Source organism: Pleurodeles waltl, chromosome 7 (genome assembly GCF_031143425.1).
Source record: "Pleurodeles waltl isolate 20211129_DDA chromosome 7, aPleWal1.hap1.20221129, whole genome shotgun sequence".
Classification (NCBI taxonomy): Eukaryota; Metazoa; Chordata; class Amphibia; order Caudata; family Salamandridae; genus Pleurodeles; species Pleurodeles waltl.
In genome coordinates, this window is record NC_090446.1 from 832,382,699 (window position 1) to 832,402,257 (window position 19,559).

A 19,559-nucleotide genomic window follows, 5' to 3' on the forward strand; every position below is an offset into this window, starting at 1 on the left:
GGCAAGAAGACTACAGGAGGCAGGGACACAGGAGGCGGTCCACTCACAGAGTCACCATCCACCCCATTAGAGGACCTAGTGGAGTCCACACTCCTCCCTGAAGCAGTGAGTGGGGTCACATAGATAGACACCTCCGGCACACCAAGTACCAGCAAAGGTAAGTGCAATATTGAATTGTAACATCATATGTGTATCCACAAAAAACCCTTAGGAATTAGCAAGTGATGTAAAACATTGTGAGAAGTAGTCCATTCCACATCTTAGAAGCAGCACAACAATGCATTATGGGAGTGGCAGTCCACAACCCAGAGCTGAAAGTAGCACATACAATGTAATTAAGTAGAGCGACACCCAGAGGAACACAACACCAACAACACAGTGAAAAGAAGTACCTGTACCTTTATTACCATTGTGTGACCTTTATTGTAACAAACATAAGTGACATGCTGCATATTGCCGTTGCAGGTGGGCCAGGCCTAGCAGCCACACATGTGCCAGCGTAGGGGAGACTGACACCCATCCAGCCTCAGACTCCAACACAAGTGGGTCTCTAACCATTGTGCCACTCTGACGCAGGCCCAGGGCACTGCCACTGCCAGAGCTCAGTCAGGACTCAGATGAGCAGCAGGAAGGGCCACATACACCATCCCCAACTGGCAGACGCACCCAGATGCAGGAGGCCAGGTCGCAGCAGACCACAGCACCCCGCAGGATGGCGACAAATGCAGGTGCACAGGCGTATGAGGCAGGTGAGGGAACCTCCTTCTTTGGTGGCCTGGAAGCAGCTGTGTTACAGCAGCAGCGCCTGCAGAACAAAAAGATCACTGGTTTCCAAAAACAAATGCAGCAACATAATGCCAACATGGGGGGCCTGCATCGCCAGCTGGAGTGACTGAATAAAAATATAGAACAGCTGCATGAGGGCCAGGTGCAGGCATCGCAGGACACAAGGGAGCTCACTTCTGCTGTGCAGGAACTATGCCAGGAGCTGCGCCATGACAGGGTGAGCCACCGCAGGCAGGAGCGACGATTCATGAACATGTTTGGGGGATTCTGTCGCTCTGTCAATAGGCTAGCTAATTCTACCTCACAGATTGCATGTCGTTCAGTGGCTGCACAGGTGGAGGCTGACGGACTTGTCCAAATCACAAATGTGATAGACAACATCATGGGACACAGGTCAGCCACATCTAGTGAGCTTGGACTGGGGGACACGGAGGACACTTCCAGCCTCAGCAGCCTAGCTGTACCCGCAATGGACACCAGACGGCACAGTGCCAGGCACAGCACTGCCACTGAGGCAGACAATCGAGGTGCCAGTGAGGCAACTGGGCACCCCAGTGGTGTGTGTGGCCACAAGAAGTAACTGTAGCGGCCAGAGGGGTAATGAGTACACTATGAAGTAATAGTGCTTTACTCTGAACTTCTATTGTTTCTATTCTTTAACTCACTTTTGTTGGTATTCGATGGACTAACATTACCTGACATTAAGGTAATAAATGTACTTCACTACAGGTACATTTCTTAGTGCATTTGTCTTATTCATACTTACATCTGAAATGGTTGTGTGTGATGTCAGCACGGCTTTGCCTTCCTTCTGCTGCACTGGTCCTGTCTGCTGGCTGTAGGGGTGGTATGGGATCATCATCCTCATCAGATTCTGTATCACAGATATGTACAGGCATGCCCCTGGTGGTAGCCATATTGTGCAAGATTGCGCAAGTAGCCAATATTCTGCATGTCATCTCAGGGCTGTACTGTAATGCCCCTCCACTTTTGTGGAGGCACCGGAAGCGACTCTTCAGCAGCCCAAAGGTGCGCTCCACCACATTCCAGGTTGCCCTGTGTGCTGCATTGTATCTCCGTTCAGCAGGTGTTGCAGGATTGAGGTAGGGCGTCATCATGTAGGTGCACAATGCGTAGGCACTGTCTCCTGGAAGGGACAGAAGGTATATTGAGTAACTGAGCCATCTGACATCAGCACGCCATCAATGCGCCAGTGTACAGAGGGACAATACCTAGTAGATATCCTTCTCCAAATTCCCCAGCTAGCAGTCTTGTGTGAATGCCGCTATGGCAAAAGATGTACGAATCATGTGTGCTCCCTGGGTACCTGGCAACGAGATCAGTAATGATGTAGGAGGCATTGCATATCTCCTGTATATTCATGGAATGTTGGTATTTACGGTTGAGGTACACATACTCTGTGGCTGATGGTGGACAGATTGCAACATGTGTCCCATCTATGGCACCTAGGACGTGGGGGAACTGTGCTATCTGGTAGAAATCTATTTTTGTCTGCTGTATATCCTGTCGGGTGTGGGGGAATCTGATGTACTGGTGTATCCTGCTCAGCATTGGCTCAGCTCGGCGTTGATAAATGCATTGAAAAATCTAGAGAGGGTACTCTGTGATACCCCTCCAGCTGCTGCTATGACCCCATGATAGCTCCCTGAGGCGAGTAGGTGGAGGGAGCATAATACCTGCACATGGGTCCTTTGTGTTCTGCGCTGCAGTATGGGTTGTAGCTCAGCTATCAGATCAAGTATCATAGCTGAGTTCGACCTATACCTCTCAAATATTTCCTCCTCTGTCTGGTTAAAAAGTGTAATGCGCACTCTGAAAATGTGCTCCTGGCCGGTTTTTGCGATTCGCATCATTTGCGAATGCAAAAACTTTTACATCTGGCCCATGGTCTCTTATTGATTCATCATTCGAATTTCCAAATCTTCAAATCAATATCTGATTTTTAAAAGATTCAACATATTCCTCAAAACATTTGATATGACCTTGTTTTTTGTTTTAAAACCTATCAATAACCACACAAATTGTCGGTGTGAAATAAGAATCCAAGTCCTACAGCTCATGCTGAAGAACATCATCTTGACCTTTTAACCTTATTTTTTCTCAATACGATTATATATTTTTAGAACATCAGGACCTATACGATATAAAATATATATTTTCTCTTTTCAAGTGCTAGATCTCCCTCATCAAAAGTAAAATTGCAATTCACAAAACATAACTTCCATTCTTAAATCAAATCAAATCAAATTAAATCAAATCATTAACATTTATAAAGCGTGCTACTCACCCGTGCGGGTCTCAAGGCGCTAGGGGGAAGGGGGTTACTGCTGCTCGAAGAGCCAGGTCTTGAGGAGTCTCCGGAATGCGGAGTGGTCCTGGGTGGTCCTGAGGCTGGTGGGGAGGGTGTTCCAGGTCTTGGCTGCCAGGTAGGAGAAAGACCTCCCACCCGCCGTGGAGCGGTGGATGCGAGGGACGGCAGCGAGCGCGAGGCCGGTGGAACGGAGGAGACGGGTGAGGGCGTAGAAGCTGAGGCGTCTGTTGAGGTATTCAGGTCCCTTGTCGTGGAGGGCTTTGTGTGCGTGGGTGAGAAGTCGGAAGGTGATCCTTTTGCTGACTGGGAGCCAATGCAGGTGTCTCAGGTGTGCGGAGATGTGGCTGTTGCGGGGTACGTCGAGGATGAGGCGGGCGGAGGCGTTTTGAATACGTTGCAGACGTTTTGGGAGTTTTGCGGTGGTCCCAGCATAAAGGGTGTTGCTGTAGTCCAGGCGGCTAGTGACTAGGGCGTGGGTCACAGTTTTTTCTGGTGTCGGTGGGGATCCAGCGGAAGATCTTGCGGAGCATGCGGAGGGTGAGGAAGCAGGAGGAGGACACGGCGTTGACTTGTTTGGTCATGGTGAGCAGAGGGTCCAAGATGAGGCCGAGGTTGCGGGCGTGGTCTGAGGGGGTTGGTGAGGTGCCAAGGGCCGTGGGCCACCAGGAGTCGTACCATGCGGTCGGGGTGTTGCCGAGGATGAGGACTTCCATTTTGTCAGAGTTCAGTTTTAGCCGGCTGAGCCTCATCCAATCTGCGACGTCCTTCATGCCATCTTGTAGGTTGGTCTTAGCGCTGGCGGGGTCCTTGGTGAGGGAAAGTATAAGTTGAGTGTCGTCGGCGTAGGAGGTGATGATGATGTTGTGCTTGCGTACGATGTCGGCGAGGGGGCTCATGTAGACATTGAAGAGTGTCGGGCTGAGCGAGGAGCCTTGAGGGACGCCGCAGATGATCTCGGTGGGGTCTGAGCGAAAAGGTGGGAGGTAGACTCTTTGAGAGCGGTTGGAGAGGAAGGAGGCGATCCAGTCCAGGGCCTGGCCTTGGATTCCGGTGGAGCGGAGGCGGGTTATTAGGGTGCGGTGACAGACGGTGTCGAAGGCAGCCGAGAGGTCGAGGAGGATGAGGGCGACTGTTTCACCGTTGTCCATCAGGGTTCTGATGTCGCCTGTGACTGAGATGAGGGCGGTTTCAGTGCTGTGGTTGGTACGGAATCCGGATTGTGAAGGGTCGAGAAGGTTGTTGTCTTCCAGGAAGTTGGTAAGCTGTTTGTTGACGGTCTTCTCTATTACCTTGGCAGGGAAGGGGAGGAGCGAGATGGGGCGGAAGTTCTTCAGGTCGCTTGGGTCAGCCGTAGGTTTCTTTAGTAGGGCGTTGACTTTGGCGTGTTTCCAGCTTTCGGGGAAGGTAGCAGATGAAAAAGAGGAGTTGATGATGGTCTGGAGGTGCGGGGCGATGATGTTGTCGGCTTTATTGAAGATGAAGTGAGGGCAGGGGTCCGAGGGGGCGCCGGAGTGGATAGAGTTCATGGTGGTTTTGGTCTCTTCAGTGTTGATGTGGGTCCAGTCGTTGAGGGTGATGGCAGGGGGTGTGGGTTCGGTGTTGCTTGGCTGGGTCTGGTGTATGAAGCTGTCGTGGCGGTCGGTGATCTTGCGATGGAAGAAGGTGGCGAGGGAGTTGCACAGGTCTTGTAAGGGCGTGATGGCATTGGCGTTGGGGTTGGAGAACTCTTTAACGATGCTGTTGTGGCTGTTTTTGTCCAGTCTGTCGGTGAAGAAATTCCTTTTGGCTGCGCGGATCAGGTGGTGGAGTTCGCGGGTCGCGTTCTTGAGGGCGGTCATATTGTCAGCAGTGTGGTCCTTGCGCCAGGCTTTCTCGAGGGCGTGACAGGTTTTCTTCGATTCCTTAAGGGTGTCAGAGAACCAGAGAGGTTTTTTGGTGTTGGCCTGTCGATGCGTGCGTCTGAGGGGAGCAAGGTTGTCTGCGCAGTTGGTGATCCAGTTAGTGAGGCTGAGGGCTGCGTCGTTGGGGTCGTCAGTGGTGAGGGTAGGTTGGTTGATGGTGAGCGCGGAGAAGAGCTGTTCTTCGGGGATTTTGTTCCACTGTCGACGAGGGATGGGTTGAGTGCGGAGGTGGCGGGTCTCGCGTCGGAATGTGAAGTGGACACAGCTGTGGTCAGTCCAGTGTAGAGTGGAGGCATGGCTGAAGGAGACGTGTTTGCTGGCGGAGAAGATGGGGTCAAGCGTGTGTCCGGCGATGTGGGTGGGGGTGTTCACCAGTTGCTTGAGGCCGAGGTTGGCGAGGTTGTCGAGCAGGGCGGTGGTGTTGGGGTCGTTGTTGTGTTCCAGATGGAAGTTGAGGTCGCCTAGGAGGATGTAGTCCGGCGATGCGAGGGCGTGCGGGGAGACGAAGTCGGTGATGGAGTCGCTGAAAGGGGCGCGCGGTCCGGGGGGACGGTAGATGAGGGATCCTCTGAGGGTGGTCCTGGGGTCGGTGCGAATCTGGAAATGCAGGTGTTCTGCGGCGAGGGGGGTGTCTTCGGTGGAGGTGGTGACGCTGATGGAGTCTTTGAAGACGATGGCGATTCCTCCTCCTATTTTTTTGGTGCGGTCTTTCCTGGAAATCCTGTAGCCTTTGGGGATGGCTATGGCGATGTCTGGGGCCGAAGAGGCGTTCATCCAGGTCTCCGTGATGAAGGCGACGTCCGGTGCTGTGGAGTCCAGGAGCCTCTGTCGCGCAGAAGACGGAAGAACAGAAGACAGAAGACCACAGAAGAAGAACAGAAGACAGAAGAGCCGAAGAACAGAAGACAGCAGACCACAGAAGAAGAGGAGCCGAAGAACAGAAGACAGAAGACCACAGAAGAAGAGGAGCCGAATACACAGAAGACAGAAGGCCACAGAAGAAGCTACAGAAGAAGAGGAGCACAGAGGACAGAAAAGTACAGATGAAAGTGAAGAAGAGGAGCGCAGAAGACAATGACATTGAGGTATCACCAAAAGAGGATGTGAAGGGCTGAGGAGGTGTGTGTTGCAATTGGTCATACACTACAGTAATTGAGCTGTACAGTAATAAGTTAGTGTCAGTGTATTCAACTAAACAAATATGAGTATGCATCTTAATTGTCAAGTATAGCCAATGTATTTTGACAGTCGTTGCCACAAGTTTTAATGCATGGTGTACTTGGCAAAAACATATAACATACATGGTGCAGTGACAAGGAATGGCATGGATCCTGTTCAACGATGGCAGTGGGCAACCTGACCATTAACATCAAGACGTGACCTGCATAAGGTGGCTGTTCAATAATGAATATCTGACATAGACTAATGAGTGTGGGAGCAATTGTGCAGAAGCTGTAACTGTTGTTTGAATGCTCCCAGATTAGAAAAGTGCGCCAACCAGTAGTGTCTCGGTCACATCTTGAAAAAGATGGTGTAACATCAGTGTGAGTTGGTGCTTATATCATTCACAGAATTCCCTGGGGTAGCCATCATCCGGTGACTTACACATGGATAGGCTAGCTGTGATTTCGCTGATTTCTTCCAACGAAATATCTCCCTGCAGGAGGTCCCTCCCTTTATCTGTCAAAGTAGAGAGGGGTTGGGAGAGAAGTAATAAAGACTTGAAAGTGTGACAACTGGAAATTGGACTTGTGATGTGATTTCAGTGGACTTCCTATATGGCGTGTGCTCGAGGATTCCGGTTAACATTTCAAACATGGCAAAAATGTCAATAAAAACATGATTTACTACTTATCCTTCTCTATTATCGAATCAGTTAAAATAAAATTAAAAACCAAAGACACAATTGGAAATGTTTACCCTCAACCTCGTCATTGAAAATGCCTTGTACTTTAAGGATGTTTTTTTAAATATTAGTAATAACAAATATTTTCTAACAAGAGGTTCACCAAGTAGTGTCACATCTACCAATATTTGTATTGATCCCATAGAAAGAGGACATTTTAAGACAAAGCATTGACAGCCTTTACAGGGTCTTTGTAGCTCTCATATTGGAAGCTGACTGAGTATTAAGTTCAAAACCCAAAGTATTGCCTTTCTTGACTTTAAGGTGGTCTGCCTAGAGATGATTGTTTTTAAATGCCTCATATTCAAAGCGATAAAACGAGATAATTCCTGACCCAGGCAGCAAGTGCATAACTCTCAACTGCTTCTTTCATATGAATCTTAAATATTCTCACTCTGCCAATCAGATGAGATGCATGTAAATTATAATGTTTGCATAATATTTGTGCTCTGCTGAAAAGGCTAAAGACGCTTTAGAAACAGGTATTCAGTTCTTCTAGATTGGCATCTCTGCCTATTAAAACTTGAACAACGATTTACATTCTAATAATTCAGAGCACTACAGCATGTTCACAGTTTTCAGATCATATGTTTACAAAACCTATTTAAAGAACTATAACCAAAAAATGCAGATATAACACCTGATACTATTCTTCCTAGCAGTTCTTAACAGGCGCGGCCCGTCCTTTAGGGCAGAGGGGCCACCCCCCCACCTTTTGCCCCTCATGAAAAGTGTCTGTCAGGCAGAACAAAGGTCAGCCTGACAGACACTCTTCATGTTCAGGTCAGGCAGCCAAGAGCAGACATGCGCAATTTGTGCTGACACCTGCCTGCCTGAGCTGAACTTTGCTGGACTGAGGAGGTCACAGCTCCTAAGGGCGTGACCTCCTTGGCTCAGCAAAGGTGCCTCAAGGCCTTCCCCTGGGTGACGAAGAAAGCGTCACCCATTGACTTCGACCTGGGCGCTTCAGGTTTAAGCCCTGCATTGCCCAGGGTGAGTGTCAATCAGTGACATTTTGTCACAGAGTAGGGTGGGGTCAGGTCTCACTGTGGCGAGGCTGGGACTGCTGCCTTCCCTCATTGGCTGACCAGCAGTCCCAACCCTCCTGGGACCTCCAATGCTAAGGGTAAGTGTGTGTGTGTGAAAGAATGAGTGTGTGTGATCTTTTAAAATGAATGTTTGGTGCGTGCATGCATGTTTGAATGTTATGAGTGTTGTTAATGGATGTGCGGGAGTGTGTGTTTGTGCTTCCCGCCCGCCCTCCTCCCTCCTAAAGCTGCTGGCCGCCACTAGTACTTAATGTGAAATAAAAACGCACCAGTACTCAAAGCTCTCCTCTGAAACATGTGGCTGTTGCAATTAAATGTGCGAGCACGGAATACTGAGGCAGCGTAATCCCAAAGCCATCCCAGGCCTCTTTAATCCATTTACAGACACTCCCTGTCCCTTCATCTTACTCTTGCAGCTGTTTACTTTCACCCTTTGTGAAGCTTTTTCGTTTTTCTCTTCCTACATCTTTCCCATATGTGTCTTTTGCTTGTAGTAAAGGTTTCAGGTACAAAAATAAGTGTAAGCCTTAAAAGTTTGTGCCGGTGTCCCACACTGGAAACCTCCGGTGCAAATTAAGCACTGCTTCCTTGTGTTATATCAAAATTAACAATTAACTTTAAAACACATAATATATGGGGAGGCCACCCCAAAGAAACCATAATAGGAAACAGTCTCCATAGGTGTGTCTTTTAGCTTTCAGACAAAGGGCCGGATTACAAGTTTGGCGGCCCTAGGACTGCCAAACTCGCGGTGGCAATCGGACTGCCACAACCCTGCGGTCCGAGGTACAGATTACGATCATGGGCATTAGACTGCCAGGAGACGGCCACCTCCACCAGGATCAGGGATGTTGATGGGTTGGCAGTGGTGAAAGTCATGGTCAGCCACTCCACTGCTGTGCTAGTCCCCCCTGTCTGCACCCTCGGAATGCACACTGTCGGCCCCTGAGGGAGCCAAGGCCAATGCCATTACACTGTTTCCGCTGGGTTCACCGGAGGGAACATTGTAATATGACGTTTCCATCAGTCAGCCCAGTGAAAACAAAGCTGTTGAGGCTGCCGGGTTGACGACGGCCTCACCACCACTGTATTGGAGTTCGGGCAGTCAGACCTCCGAACTCGTGATCAGCCTCAAGTTTTTTTAAAAACATTTTTCTTCCAACAATCATAACTTTAGTTTAGATTATATGTATATTTACAGTAAGAGCTAAGTGTATCAAAGCGTGCTTTAGAGCGATTGGTGTTAGGTCAAATGAAATAATGTAATCTCAATAAAAGAGTGATTTCCTAGCTTCTCTATGTATTTTGAGAAGGAAATAGTGAGCTCGGCTAAGGGATTCAGGGCCATCTGTTATATGTAATGCAAATAGTAATGATCTATAATACATTACTGTCTACACCAAGAATCTATTTTCACCCAGTTGAATCCTGGTCTATGAATCTTTGTGCATATTCCTTCCACTGCTCAGCTATCCATTGCTTTGGAGCTACATTGTGCTATATTAACCCTAAGAATGAATGCATAAAACATATATACATACATAGATACCTACATATTATATTGAATTCAGGTTTCAGAACATTGTTTAGTCCTAATAGAATCCGAGCATTTCATCTGAGACAATCAATGCGCTACATCTGTAACTGACAAAGACCATTGGTCATCAATCCGTGACAGCAAATGAAGGTCCACATCAATAAATATCTTTAAGTAGACTTTCACAGTCCTATTCATTCTATTTAAGTTCAGTGTAATTACGAAATTACTATTGTCCAGTGTGCCATTGTGTGCACTAGTTACATATTTATTAATTTTTAAGTGCTGTGTATCAGCTTTATTCTGCCATGTGTTTTATTATCCCTGCACCCATGTACCTTTTGCAAGCTGTTCCAAACCCCCTGTGTCAGTAAAGCTTATTTCAGCAATGGTGTCTTCATAATGAATACCACACCTTTAACCTCTTAGTTGCTGGGCCTTCCCCCCACCCCAGTGCTGAGCCCTTTTTTGGCTATTTGGGGTAGTTCGCGCTTAGGCCTTCATACATTTCTGTCCACATAAGCTATCCATGCCAAATGTATGTCCATTTTTCCAACCTCCTAGGGATTCTAATGGTGCCCAGAGTTTGTGGTTTCCCCTGGAGGAGACCAAGAAATTAGCCAAAATACAGTGAAAATTTCGTTTTTTCCAAAAAAATGGGAAAAAAGGGGTGCCGAAGAAGGCTTGTGTTTTTTTTCCTTGAAAATGCCATTAACAAAGGGTTTCTGGTGCTGAAATCACCATCTTCCCACCTTTCAGGAACGGGCAGACTTGAATCAGAAAACCACATTTTTCAACACAAATTTGGCATTTTACTGGGACATACCCCATTTTTACTATTTTTGGTGCTTTCAGCCTCCTTCCAGTTAGTGACAGGAATGGGTGTGAAACCAATGCTGGATCCCAGAAAGCTAAACATTTCTGAAAACTAGACAAAATTCTGAATTCAGCAAGGGGTCATTTGTGTAGATCCTACAAGGTTTTCCTACAGACAATAACAGCTGAAATAAAAGAATATTGAAATTGAGCTGAAAACAACAGCCATTTTTCTTTATGTTTTACTCTATAACTTTTTCCTGCGATGTCAGATTTTTTAAAGCAATACACTGTTATATCTGATGGACTCTTCTGGTTGCGGGGATATAAAGGGCTTGTAGGTCGATCAAGAACCCTAGGTTCCCAGAGCCAATAAATGAGCTGCACCCTGCAGTTGGTTTTCATTCTATACTGGGTATACAGCAATTCCTTTGCTGAAATATGAAGAGTGAAAAATAGATATCAAGAAAACCTTTGCATTTCCAAAATGGGCTCAAGATAAGGTTTTGAGGAGCAGTGGTTATTTGCACTTCTCTGAATTCCGGGGTGCCCATACTAGCATGTGAATTGCAGGGTATTTCTCAAATAGACATCTTTTTTACACACTCTCTTATATTTGGAAGGAAAAAATTTAGAGAAATATAAGGGGCAATAACACTTGTTTTGCTATTCTATGTTCCCCCAAGTCTCCCGATAAAAATGATACATCACTTGTGTGGGTAGGCCTAGCGCCAGCGACATGAAATACCCCAAAACACAACGTGGCCACATCCCATTTTTTTGACAAAAAACAGAGCTGTTTTTTGTAAAGTGCCTACCTGTAGATTTTGGCCTCTAGCTCAGCCGGCACACAGGGAAACCTACCAAACCTGTGCATTTTTAAAAACTAGAGACCTTGGGAATCCAAGATGGGGTGACTTGTGGGGCTCTGACCAGGTTCTGTTACCCAGACTCCTTTGCAAACCCCAAAACGTGGCTAAAAAAACACGTTTTCCTCACATTTCGGTGACAGAAAGTTCTGGAATCTGAGAGAAGCCACAAATTTTCTTCCACCCAGCGTTCCCCCAAGTCTCCCGATAAAAATTATACCTCACTTGTGTGGGTAGGCCTAGCGCCCGCGACAGAAAATGCCCCAAAACACAACGTGGCCATATCCAATTTTTGACAGAAAACACAGCTGTTTTTTGCAAAGTGCCTACTTGTAGATTTTGGCCTCTAGCTCAGCCGGCACATAGGGAAACCTATCATACTTGTGCATTTTTGAAAACTAGAGAACTAGGGGAATCCAAGATGGCGTGACTTGTGGGGCTCTGACCAGGTTCTGTTACCCAGAATCCTTTGCAAACCTCAAAATGTGGCTAAAAAAACACGTTTTCCTCTCATTTCGGTGACAGAAAGTTCTGGAATCTGAGAGGAGCCACAAATTTCCTTCTACCCAGCGTTCCCCAAAGCCTCCCGATAAAAATGATACCTCACATGTGTGGGTAGGCCTATCGCCCGCAACAGGAAATGCCCCAAAACACAACGTGGACACATCCCATTTTTTGACAGAAAACAGAGCTGTTTTTTGCAAAGTGTCTACCTGTAGATTTTGGCCTCTAGCTCAGCCGGCACATAGGGAACCCTACCAAACTTGTGCATTTTCGAAAAATTGAGACCTAGGGGAATCCAAGATGGGGTGACTTGTGGGGCTCTGACCAGGTTCTGTTACACAGACTCCTTTGCAAACCTCAAAACGTGGCTAAATAAACACGTTTTCCTCACATTTCAGTGACAGAAAGTTCTGGAATCTGAGAGGAGCCACAAATTTCCTTCCAAAGAGTGTTCCCCCAAGTCTACAGATAAAAATGATACCTCACTTGTGTGGGTAGGCCTAGCGCCCGCGACAGGAAATGCCCCAAAACACAACGTGGACACATCCCATTTTTTGACAGAAAACAGAGCTGTTTCTTGCAAAGTGCCTACCTGTAGATTTTGGCCTCTAGCTCAGTCGGCACATAGGGAAACCTACCAAACTTGTGCATTTTTGAAAACTAGAGACCTAGGGGAATCCAAGATGGGGTGACTTGTGGGGCTCTGACCAGGTTCTGTTACACAAACTCCTTTGCAAACCTCAAAACGTGGCTAAAAAAACACGTTTTCCTCACATTTCAGTGACAGAAAGTTCTGGAATCTGAGAGGAGCCACAAATTTCCTTCCAAAGAGTGTTCCCCCAAGTCTACCAATAAAAATGATACCTCACTTTTGTGGGTAGGCCTAGCGCCCGCAACAGGAAATGCCCCAAAACACAACGTGGCCACATCCCATTTTTTGACAGAAAACACAGCTGTTTTTTGCAAAGTGCCTACCTGTAGATTTTGGCCTCTAGCTCAGCCGGCACATAGGGAAACCTACCAAACCTGTGCATTTTTTAAAACTAGAGACCTAGGGGAATCCAAGATGGGGTGACTTGAGGGGCTCTGACCAGGTTCTGTTACCCAGAATTCTTTGCAAACCTCAAAATGTGGCTAAAAAAAACACGTTTTCCTCTCATTTCGGTGACAGAAAGCTCTGGAATCTGAGAGGAGCCACAAATTTCCTTCCACCCAGCGTTCCCCCAAGTCTCCCGATAAAGATTATACCTCACTTGTGTGGGTAGGCCTAGCGCCCGCGACAGGAAATGCCCCAAAACACAACGTGGACACATCCCATTTTTTGACAGAAAACACCGCTGTTTTTTGCAAAGTGCCTACCTGTAGATTTTGGCCTCTAGCTCAGCCGGCACATAGGGAAACCTACCAAACCTGTGCATTTCTGAAAACTAGAGACCTAGGGGAATCCAGAATGGGTTGACTTGTGGGGCTCTGAGCAGGTTCTGTTACCCAGAATCCTTTGCAAACCTCAAAATGTGGCCAAAAAAACACGTTTTCCTCACATTTCGGTGACAGAAAGTTCTGGAATCTGAGAGGAGACACAACGTTTCTTCCACCCAGTGTTCCCCCAAGTCTTCTGATAAAAATGATACCTCACTTGTGTGGGTAGGCCTAGCGCCTGCGACAGGAAATGCCCCAAAACACAACTTGGACACATCCCATTTTTTGACAGAAAACAGAGCTGTTTTTTGCAAAGTGCCTACCTGTAGATTTTGGCCTCTAGCTCAGCCGGCACATGGGGAAACCTACCAAACCTGTGCCTTTTTTAAAACTAGAGACCTAGGGGAATCCAAGATGGGGTGACTTGTGGGGCTCTGACCAGGTTCTGTTACCCAGAATCCTTTGCAAACCTCAAAATGTGGCTAAAATAACAAGTTTTCCTCACATTTCGGTGACAGAAAGTTATGGAATCTGAGAGGAGCCACAAATTTCCTTCCACCCAGCGTTCCCCCAAGTCTCCCGATAAAAATGATACCTCACTTGTGTGGGTAGGCCTAGCGCCCGCGACAGGAAATGCCCCAAAACACAATGTGGACACATCACATTTTTTCATAGAAAACAATGCCTACCTGTGGATTTTGGCCTCTAGCTCAGCCGGCACATAGGGAAACGTACCAAACCTGTGCATTTTTGAAAACTAGAGACCTAGGGGAATCCAAGATGGGGTGACTTGAGGGGCTCTGACCAGGTTCTGTTACCTAGAATCCTTTGCAAACATCAAAATTTGGCCAAAAAAACACCTTTTCCTCTCATTTCGGTGACAGAAAGTTCTGGAATCTGAGAGGAGCCACAAATTTCCTTCCAAACAGTGTTCCCCCAAGTCTACAGATAAAAATGATACCTCACTTGTGTGGGTAGGCCTAGCGCCCGCGACAGAAAATGCCCCAAAACACAACGTGGCCATATCCAATTTTTGACAGAAAACACAGCTGTTTTTTGCAAAGTGCCTACTTGTAGATTTTGGCCTCTAGCTCAGCCGGCACATAGGGAAACCTATCATACTTGTGCATTTTTGAAAACTAGAGAACTAGGGGAATCCAAGATGGCGTGACTTGTGGGGCTCTGACCAGGTTCTGTTACCCAGAATCCTTTGCAAACCTCAAAATGTGGCTAAAAAAACACGTTTTCCTCTCATTTCGGTGACAGAAAGTTCTGGAATCTGAGAGGAGCCACAAATTTCCTTCTACCCAGCGTTCCCCAAAGCCTCCCGATAAAAATGATACCTCACTTGTGTGGGTAGGCCTATCGCCCGCAACAGGAAATGCCCCAAAACACAACGTGGACACATCCCATTTTTTGACAGAAAACAGAGCTGTTTTTTGCAAAGTGTCTACCTGTAGATTTTGGCCTCTAGCTCAGCCGGCACATAGGGAACCCTACCAAACTTGTGCATTTTCGAAAAATTGAGACCTAGGGGAATCCAAGATGGGGTGACTTGTGGGGCTCTGACCAGGTTCTGTTACACAGACTCCTTTGCAAACCTCAAAACGTGGCTAAATAAACACGTTTTCCTCACATTTCAGTGACAGAAAGTTCTGGAATCTGAGAGGAGCCACAAATTTCCTTCCAAAGAGTGTTCCCCCAAGTCTACAGATAAAAATGATACCTCACTTGTGTGGGTAGGTCTAGCGCCCGCGACAGGAAATGCCCCAAAACACAACGTGGACACATCCCATTTTTTGACAGAAAACAGAGCTGTTTCTTGCAAAGTGCCTACCTGTAGATTTTGGCCTCTAGCTCAGTCGGCACATAGGGAAACCTACCAAACTTGTGCATTTTTGAAAACTAGAGACCTAGGGGAATCCAAGATGGGGTGACTTGTGGGGCTCTGACCAGGTTCTGTTACACAAACTCCTTTGCAAACCTCAAAACGTGGCTAAAAAAACACGTTTTCCTCACATTTCAGTGACAGAAAGTTCTGGAATCTGAGAGGAGCCACAAATTTCCTTCCAAAGAGTGTTCCCCCAAGTCTACCAATAAAAATGATACCTCACTTTTGTGGGTAGGCCTAGCGCCCGCAACAGGAAATGCCCCAAAACACAACGTGGCCACATCCCATTTTTTGACAGAAAACACAGCTGTTTTTTGCAAAGTGCCTACCTGTAGATTTTGGCCTCTAGCTCAGCCGGCACATAGGGAAACCTACCAAACCTGTGCATTTTTTAAAACTAGAGACCTAGGGGAATCCAAGATGGGGTGACTTGTGGGGCTCTGACCAGGTTCTGTTACCCAGAATCCTTTGCAAACCTCAAAATGTGGCTAAAATAACAAGTTTTCCTCACATTTCGGTGACAGAAAGTTATGGAATCTGAGAGGAGCCACAAATTTCCTTCCACCCAGCGTTCCCCCAAGTCTCCCGATAAAAATGATACCTCACTTGTGTGGGTAGGCCTAGCGCCCGCGACAGGAAATGCCCCAAAACACAATGTGGACACATCACATTTTTTCATAGAAAACAATGCCTACCTGTGGATTTTGGCCTCTAGCTCAGCCGGCACATAGGGAAACGTACCAAACCTGTGCATTTTTGAAAACTAGAGACCTAGGGGAATCCAAGATGGGGTGACTTGAGGGGCTCTGACCAGGTTCTGTTACCTAGAATCCTTTGCAAACATCAAAATTTGGCCAAAAAAACACCTTTTCCTCTCATTTCGGTGACAGAAAGTTCTGGAATCTGAGAGGAGCCACAAATTTCCTTCCAAACAGTGTTCCCCCAAGTCTACAGATAAAAATGATACCTCACTTGTGTGGGTAGGCCTAGCGCCCGCGACAGAAAATGCCCCAAAACACAACGTGGCCATATCCAATTTTTGACAGAAAACACAGCTGTTTTTTGCAAAGTGCCTACTTGTAGATTTTGGCCTCTAGCTCAGCCGGCACATAGGGAAACCTATCATACTTGTGCATTTTTGAAAACTAGAGAACTAGGGGAATCCAAGATGGCGTGACTTGTGGGGCTCTGACCAGGTTCTGTTACCCAGAATCCTTTGCAAACCTCAAAATGTGGCTAAAAAAACACGTTTTCCTCTCATTTCGGTGACAGAAAGTTCTGGAATCTGAGAGGAGCCACAAATTTCCTTCTACCCAGCGTTCCCCAAAGCCTCCCGATAAAAATGATACCTCACTTGTGTGGGTAGGCCTATCGCCCGCAACAGGAAATGCCCCAAAACACAACGTGGACACATCCCATTTTTTGACAGAAAACAGAGCTGTTTTTTGCAAAGTGTCTACCTGTAGATTTTGGCCTCTAGCTCAGCCGGCACATAGGGAACCCTACCAAACTTGTGCATTTTCGAAAAATTGAGACCTAGGGGAATCCAAGATGGGGTGACTTGTGGGGCTCTGACCAGGTTCTGTTACACAGACTCCTTTGCAAACCTCAAAACGTGGCTAAATAAACACGTTTTCCTCACATTTCAGTGACAGAAAGTTCTGGAATCTGAGAGGAGCCACAAATTTCCTTCCAAAGAGTGTTCCCCCAAGTCTACAGATAAAAATGATACCTCACTTGTGTGGGTAGGTCTAGCGCCCGCGACAGGAAATGCCCCAAAACACAACGTGGACACATCCCATTTTTTGACAGAAAACAGAGCTGTTTCTTGCAAAGTGCCTACCTGTAGATTTTGGCCTCTAGCTCAGTCGGCACATAGGGAAACCTCCCAAACTTGTGCATTTTTGAAAACTAGAGACCTAGGGGAATCCAAGATGGGGTGACTTGTGGGGCTCTGACCAGGTTCTGTTACACAAACTCCTTTGCAAACCTCAAAACGTGGCTAAAAAAACACGTTTTCCTCACATTTCAGTGACAGAAAGTTCTGGAATCTGAGAGGAGCCACAAATTTCCTTCCAAAGAGTGTTCCCCCAAGTCTACCAATAAAAATGATACCTCACTTTTGTGGGTAGGCCTAGCGCCCGCAACAGGAAATGCCCCAAAACACAACGTGGCCACATCCCATTTTTTGACAGAAAACACAGCTGTTTTTTGCAAAGTGCCTACCTGTAGATTTTGGCCTCTAGCTCAGCCGGCACATAGGGAAACCTACCAAACCTGTGCATTTTTTAAAACTAGAGACCTAGGGGAATCCAAGATGGGGTGACTTGTGGGGCTCTGACCAGGTTCTGTTACCCAGAATCCTTTGCAAACCTCAAAATGTGGCTAAAATAACAAGTTTTCCTCACATTTCGGTGACAGAAAGTTATGGAATCTGAGAGGAGCCACAAATTTCCTTCCACCCAGCGTTCCCCCAAGTCTCCCGATAAAAATGATACCTCACTTGTGTGGGTAGGCCTAGCGCCCGCGACAGGAAATGCCCCAAAACACAATGTGGACACATCACATTTTTTCATAGAAAACAATGCCTACCTGTGGATTTTGGCCTCTAGCTCAGCCGGCACATAGGGAAACGTACCAAACCTGTGCATTTTTGAAAACTAGAGACCTAGGGGAATCCAAGATGGGGTGACTTGAGGGGCTCTGACCAGGTTCTGTTACCTAGAATCCTTTGCAAACATCAAAATTTGGCCAAAAAAACACCTTTTCCTCTCATTTCGGTGACAGAAAGTTCTGGAATCTGAGAGGAGCCACAAATTTCCTTCCAAACAGTGTTCCCCCAAGTCTACAGATAAAAATGATACCTCACTTGTGTGGGTAGGCCTAGCGCCCGCGACAGAAAATGCCCCAAAACACAACGTGGCCATATCCAATTTTTGACAGAAAACACAGCTGTTTTTTGCAAAGTGCCTACTTGTAGATTTTGGCCTCTAGCTCAGCCGGCACATAGGGAAACCTATCATACTTGTGCATTTTTGAAAACTAGAGAACTAGGGGAATCCAAGATGGCGTGACTTGTGGGGCTCTGACCAGGTTCTGTTACCCAGAATCCTTTGCAAACCTCAAAATGTGGCTAAAAAAACACGTTTTCCTCTCATTTCGGTGACAGAAAGTTCTGGAATCTGAGAGGAGCCACAAATTTCCTTCTACCCAGCGTTCCCCAAAGCCTCCCGATAAAAATGATACCTCACTTGTGTGGGTAGGCCTATCGCCCGCAACAGGAAATGCCCCAAAACACAACGTGGACACATCCCATTTTTTGACAGAAAACAGAGCTGTTTTTTGCAAAGTGTCTACCTGTAGATTTTGGCCTCTAGCTCAGCCGGCACATAGGGAACCCTACCAAACTTGTGCATTTTCGAAAAATTGAGACCTAGGGGAATCCAAGATGGGGTGACTTGTGGGGCTCTGACCAGGTTCTGTTACACAGACTCCTTTGCAAACCTCAAAACGTGGCTAAATAAACACGTTTTCCTCACATTTCAGTGACAGAAAGTTCTGGAATCTGAGAGGAGCCACAAATTTCCTTCCAAAGAGTGTTCCCCCAAGTCTACAGATAAAAATGATACCTCACTTGTGTGGGTAGGTCTAGCGCCCGCGACAGGAAATGCCCCAAAACACAACGTGGACACATCCCATTTTTTGACAGAAAACAGAGCTGTTTCTTGCAAAGTGCCTACCTGTAGATTTTGGCCTCTAGCTCAGTCGGCACATAGGGAAACCTACCAAACTTGTGCATTTTTGAAAACTAGAGACCTAGGGGAATCCAAGATGGGGTGACTTGTGGGGCTCTGACCAGGTTCTGTTACACAAACTCCTTTGCAAACCTCAAAACGTGGCTAAAAAAACACGTTTTCCTCACATTTCAGTGACAGAAAGTTCTGGAATCTGAGAGGAGCCACAAATTTCCTTCCAAAGAGTGTTCCCCCAAGTCTACCAATAAAAATGATACCTCACTTTTGTGGGTAGGCCTAGCGCCCGCAACAGGAAATGCCCCAAAACACAACGTGGCCACATCCCATTTTTTGACAGAAAACACAGCTGTTTTTTGCAAAGTGCCTACCTGTAGATTTTGGCCTCTAGCTCAGCCGGCACATAGGGAAACCTACCAAACCTGTGCATTTTTTAAAACTAGAGACCTAGGGGAATCCAAGATGGGGTGACTTGAGGGGCTCTGACCAGGTTCTGTTACCCAGAATTCTTTGCAAACCTCAAAATGTGGCTAAAAAAAACACGTTTTCCTCTCATTTCGGTGACAGAAAGCTCTGGAATCTGAGAGGAGCCACAAATTTCCTTCCACCCAGCGTTCCCCCAAGTCTCCCGATAAAGATTATACCTCACTTGTGTGGGTAGGCCTAGCGCCCGCGACAGGAAATGCCCCAAAACACAACGTGGACACATCCCATTTTTTGACAGAAAACACAGCTGTTTTTTGCAAAGTGCCTACCTGTAGATTTTGGCCTCTAGCTCAGCCGGCACATAGGGAAAC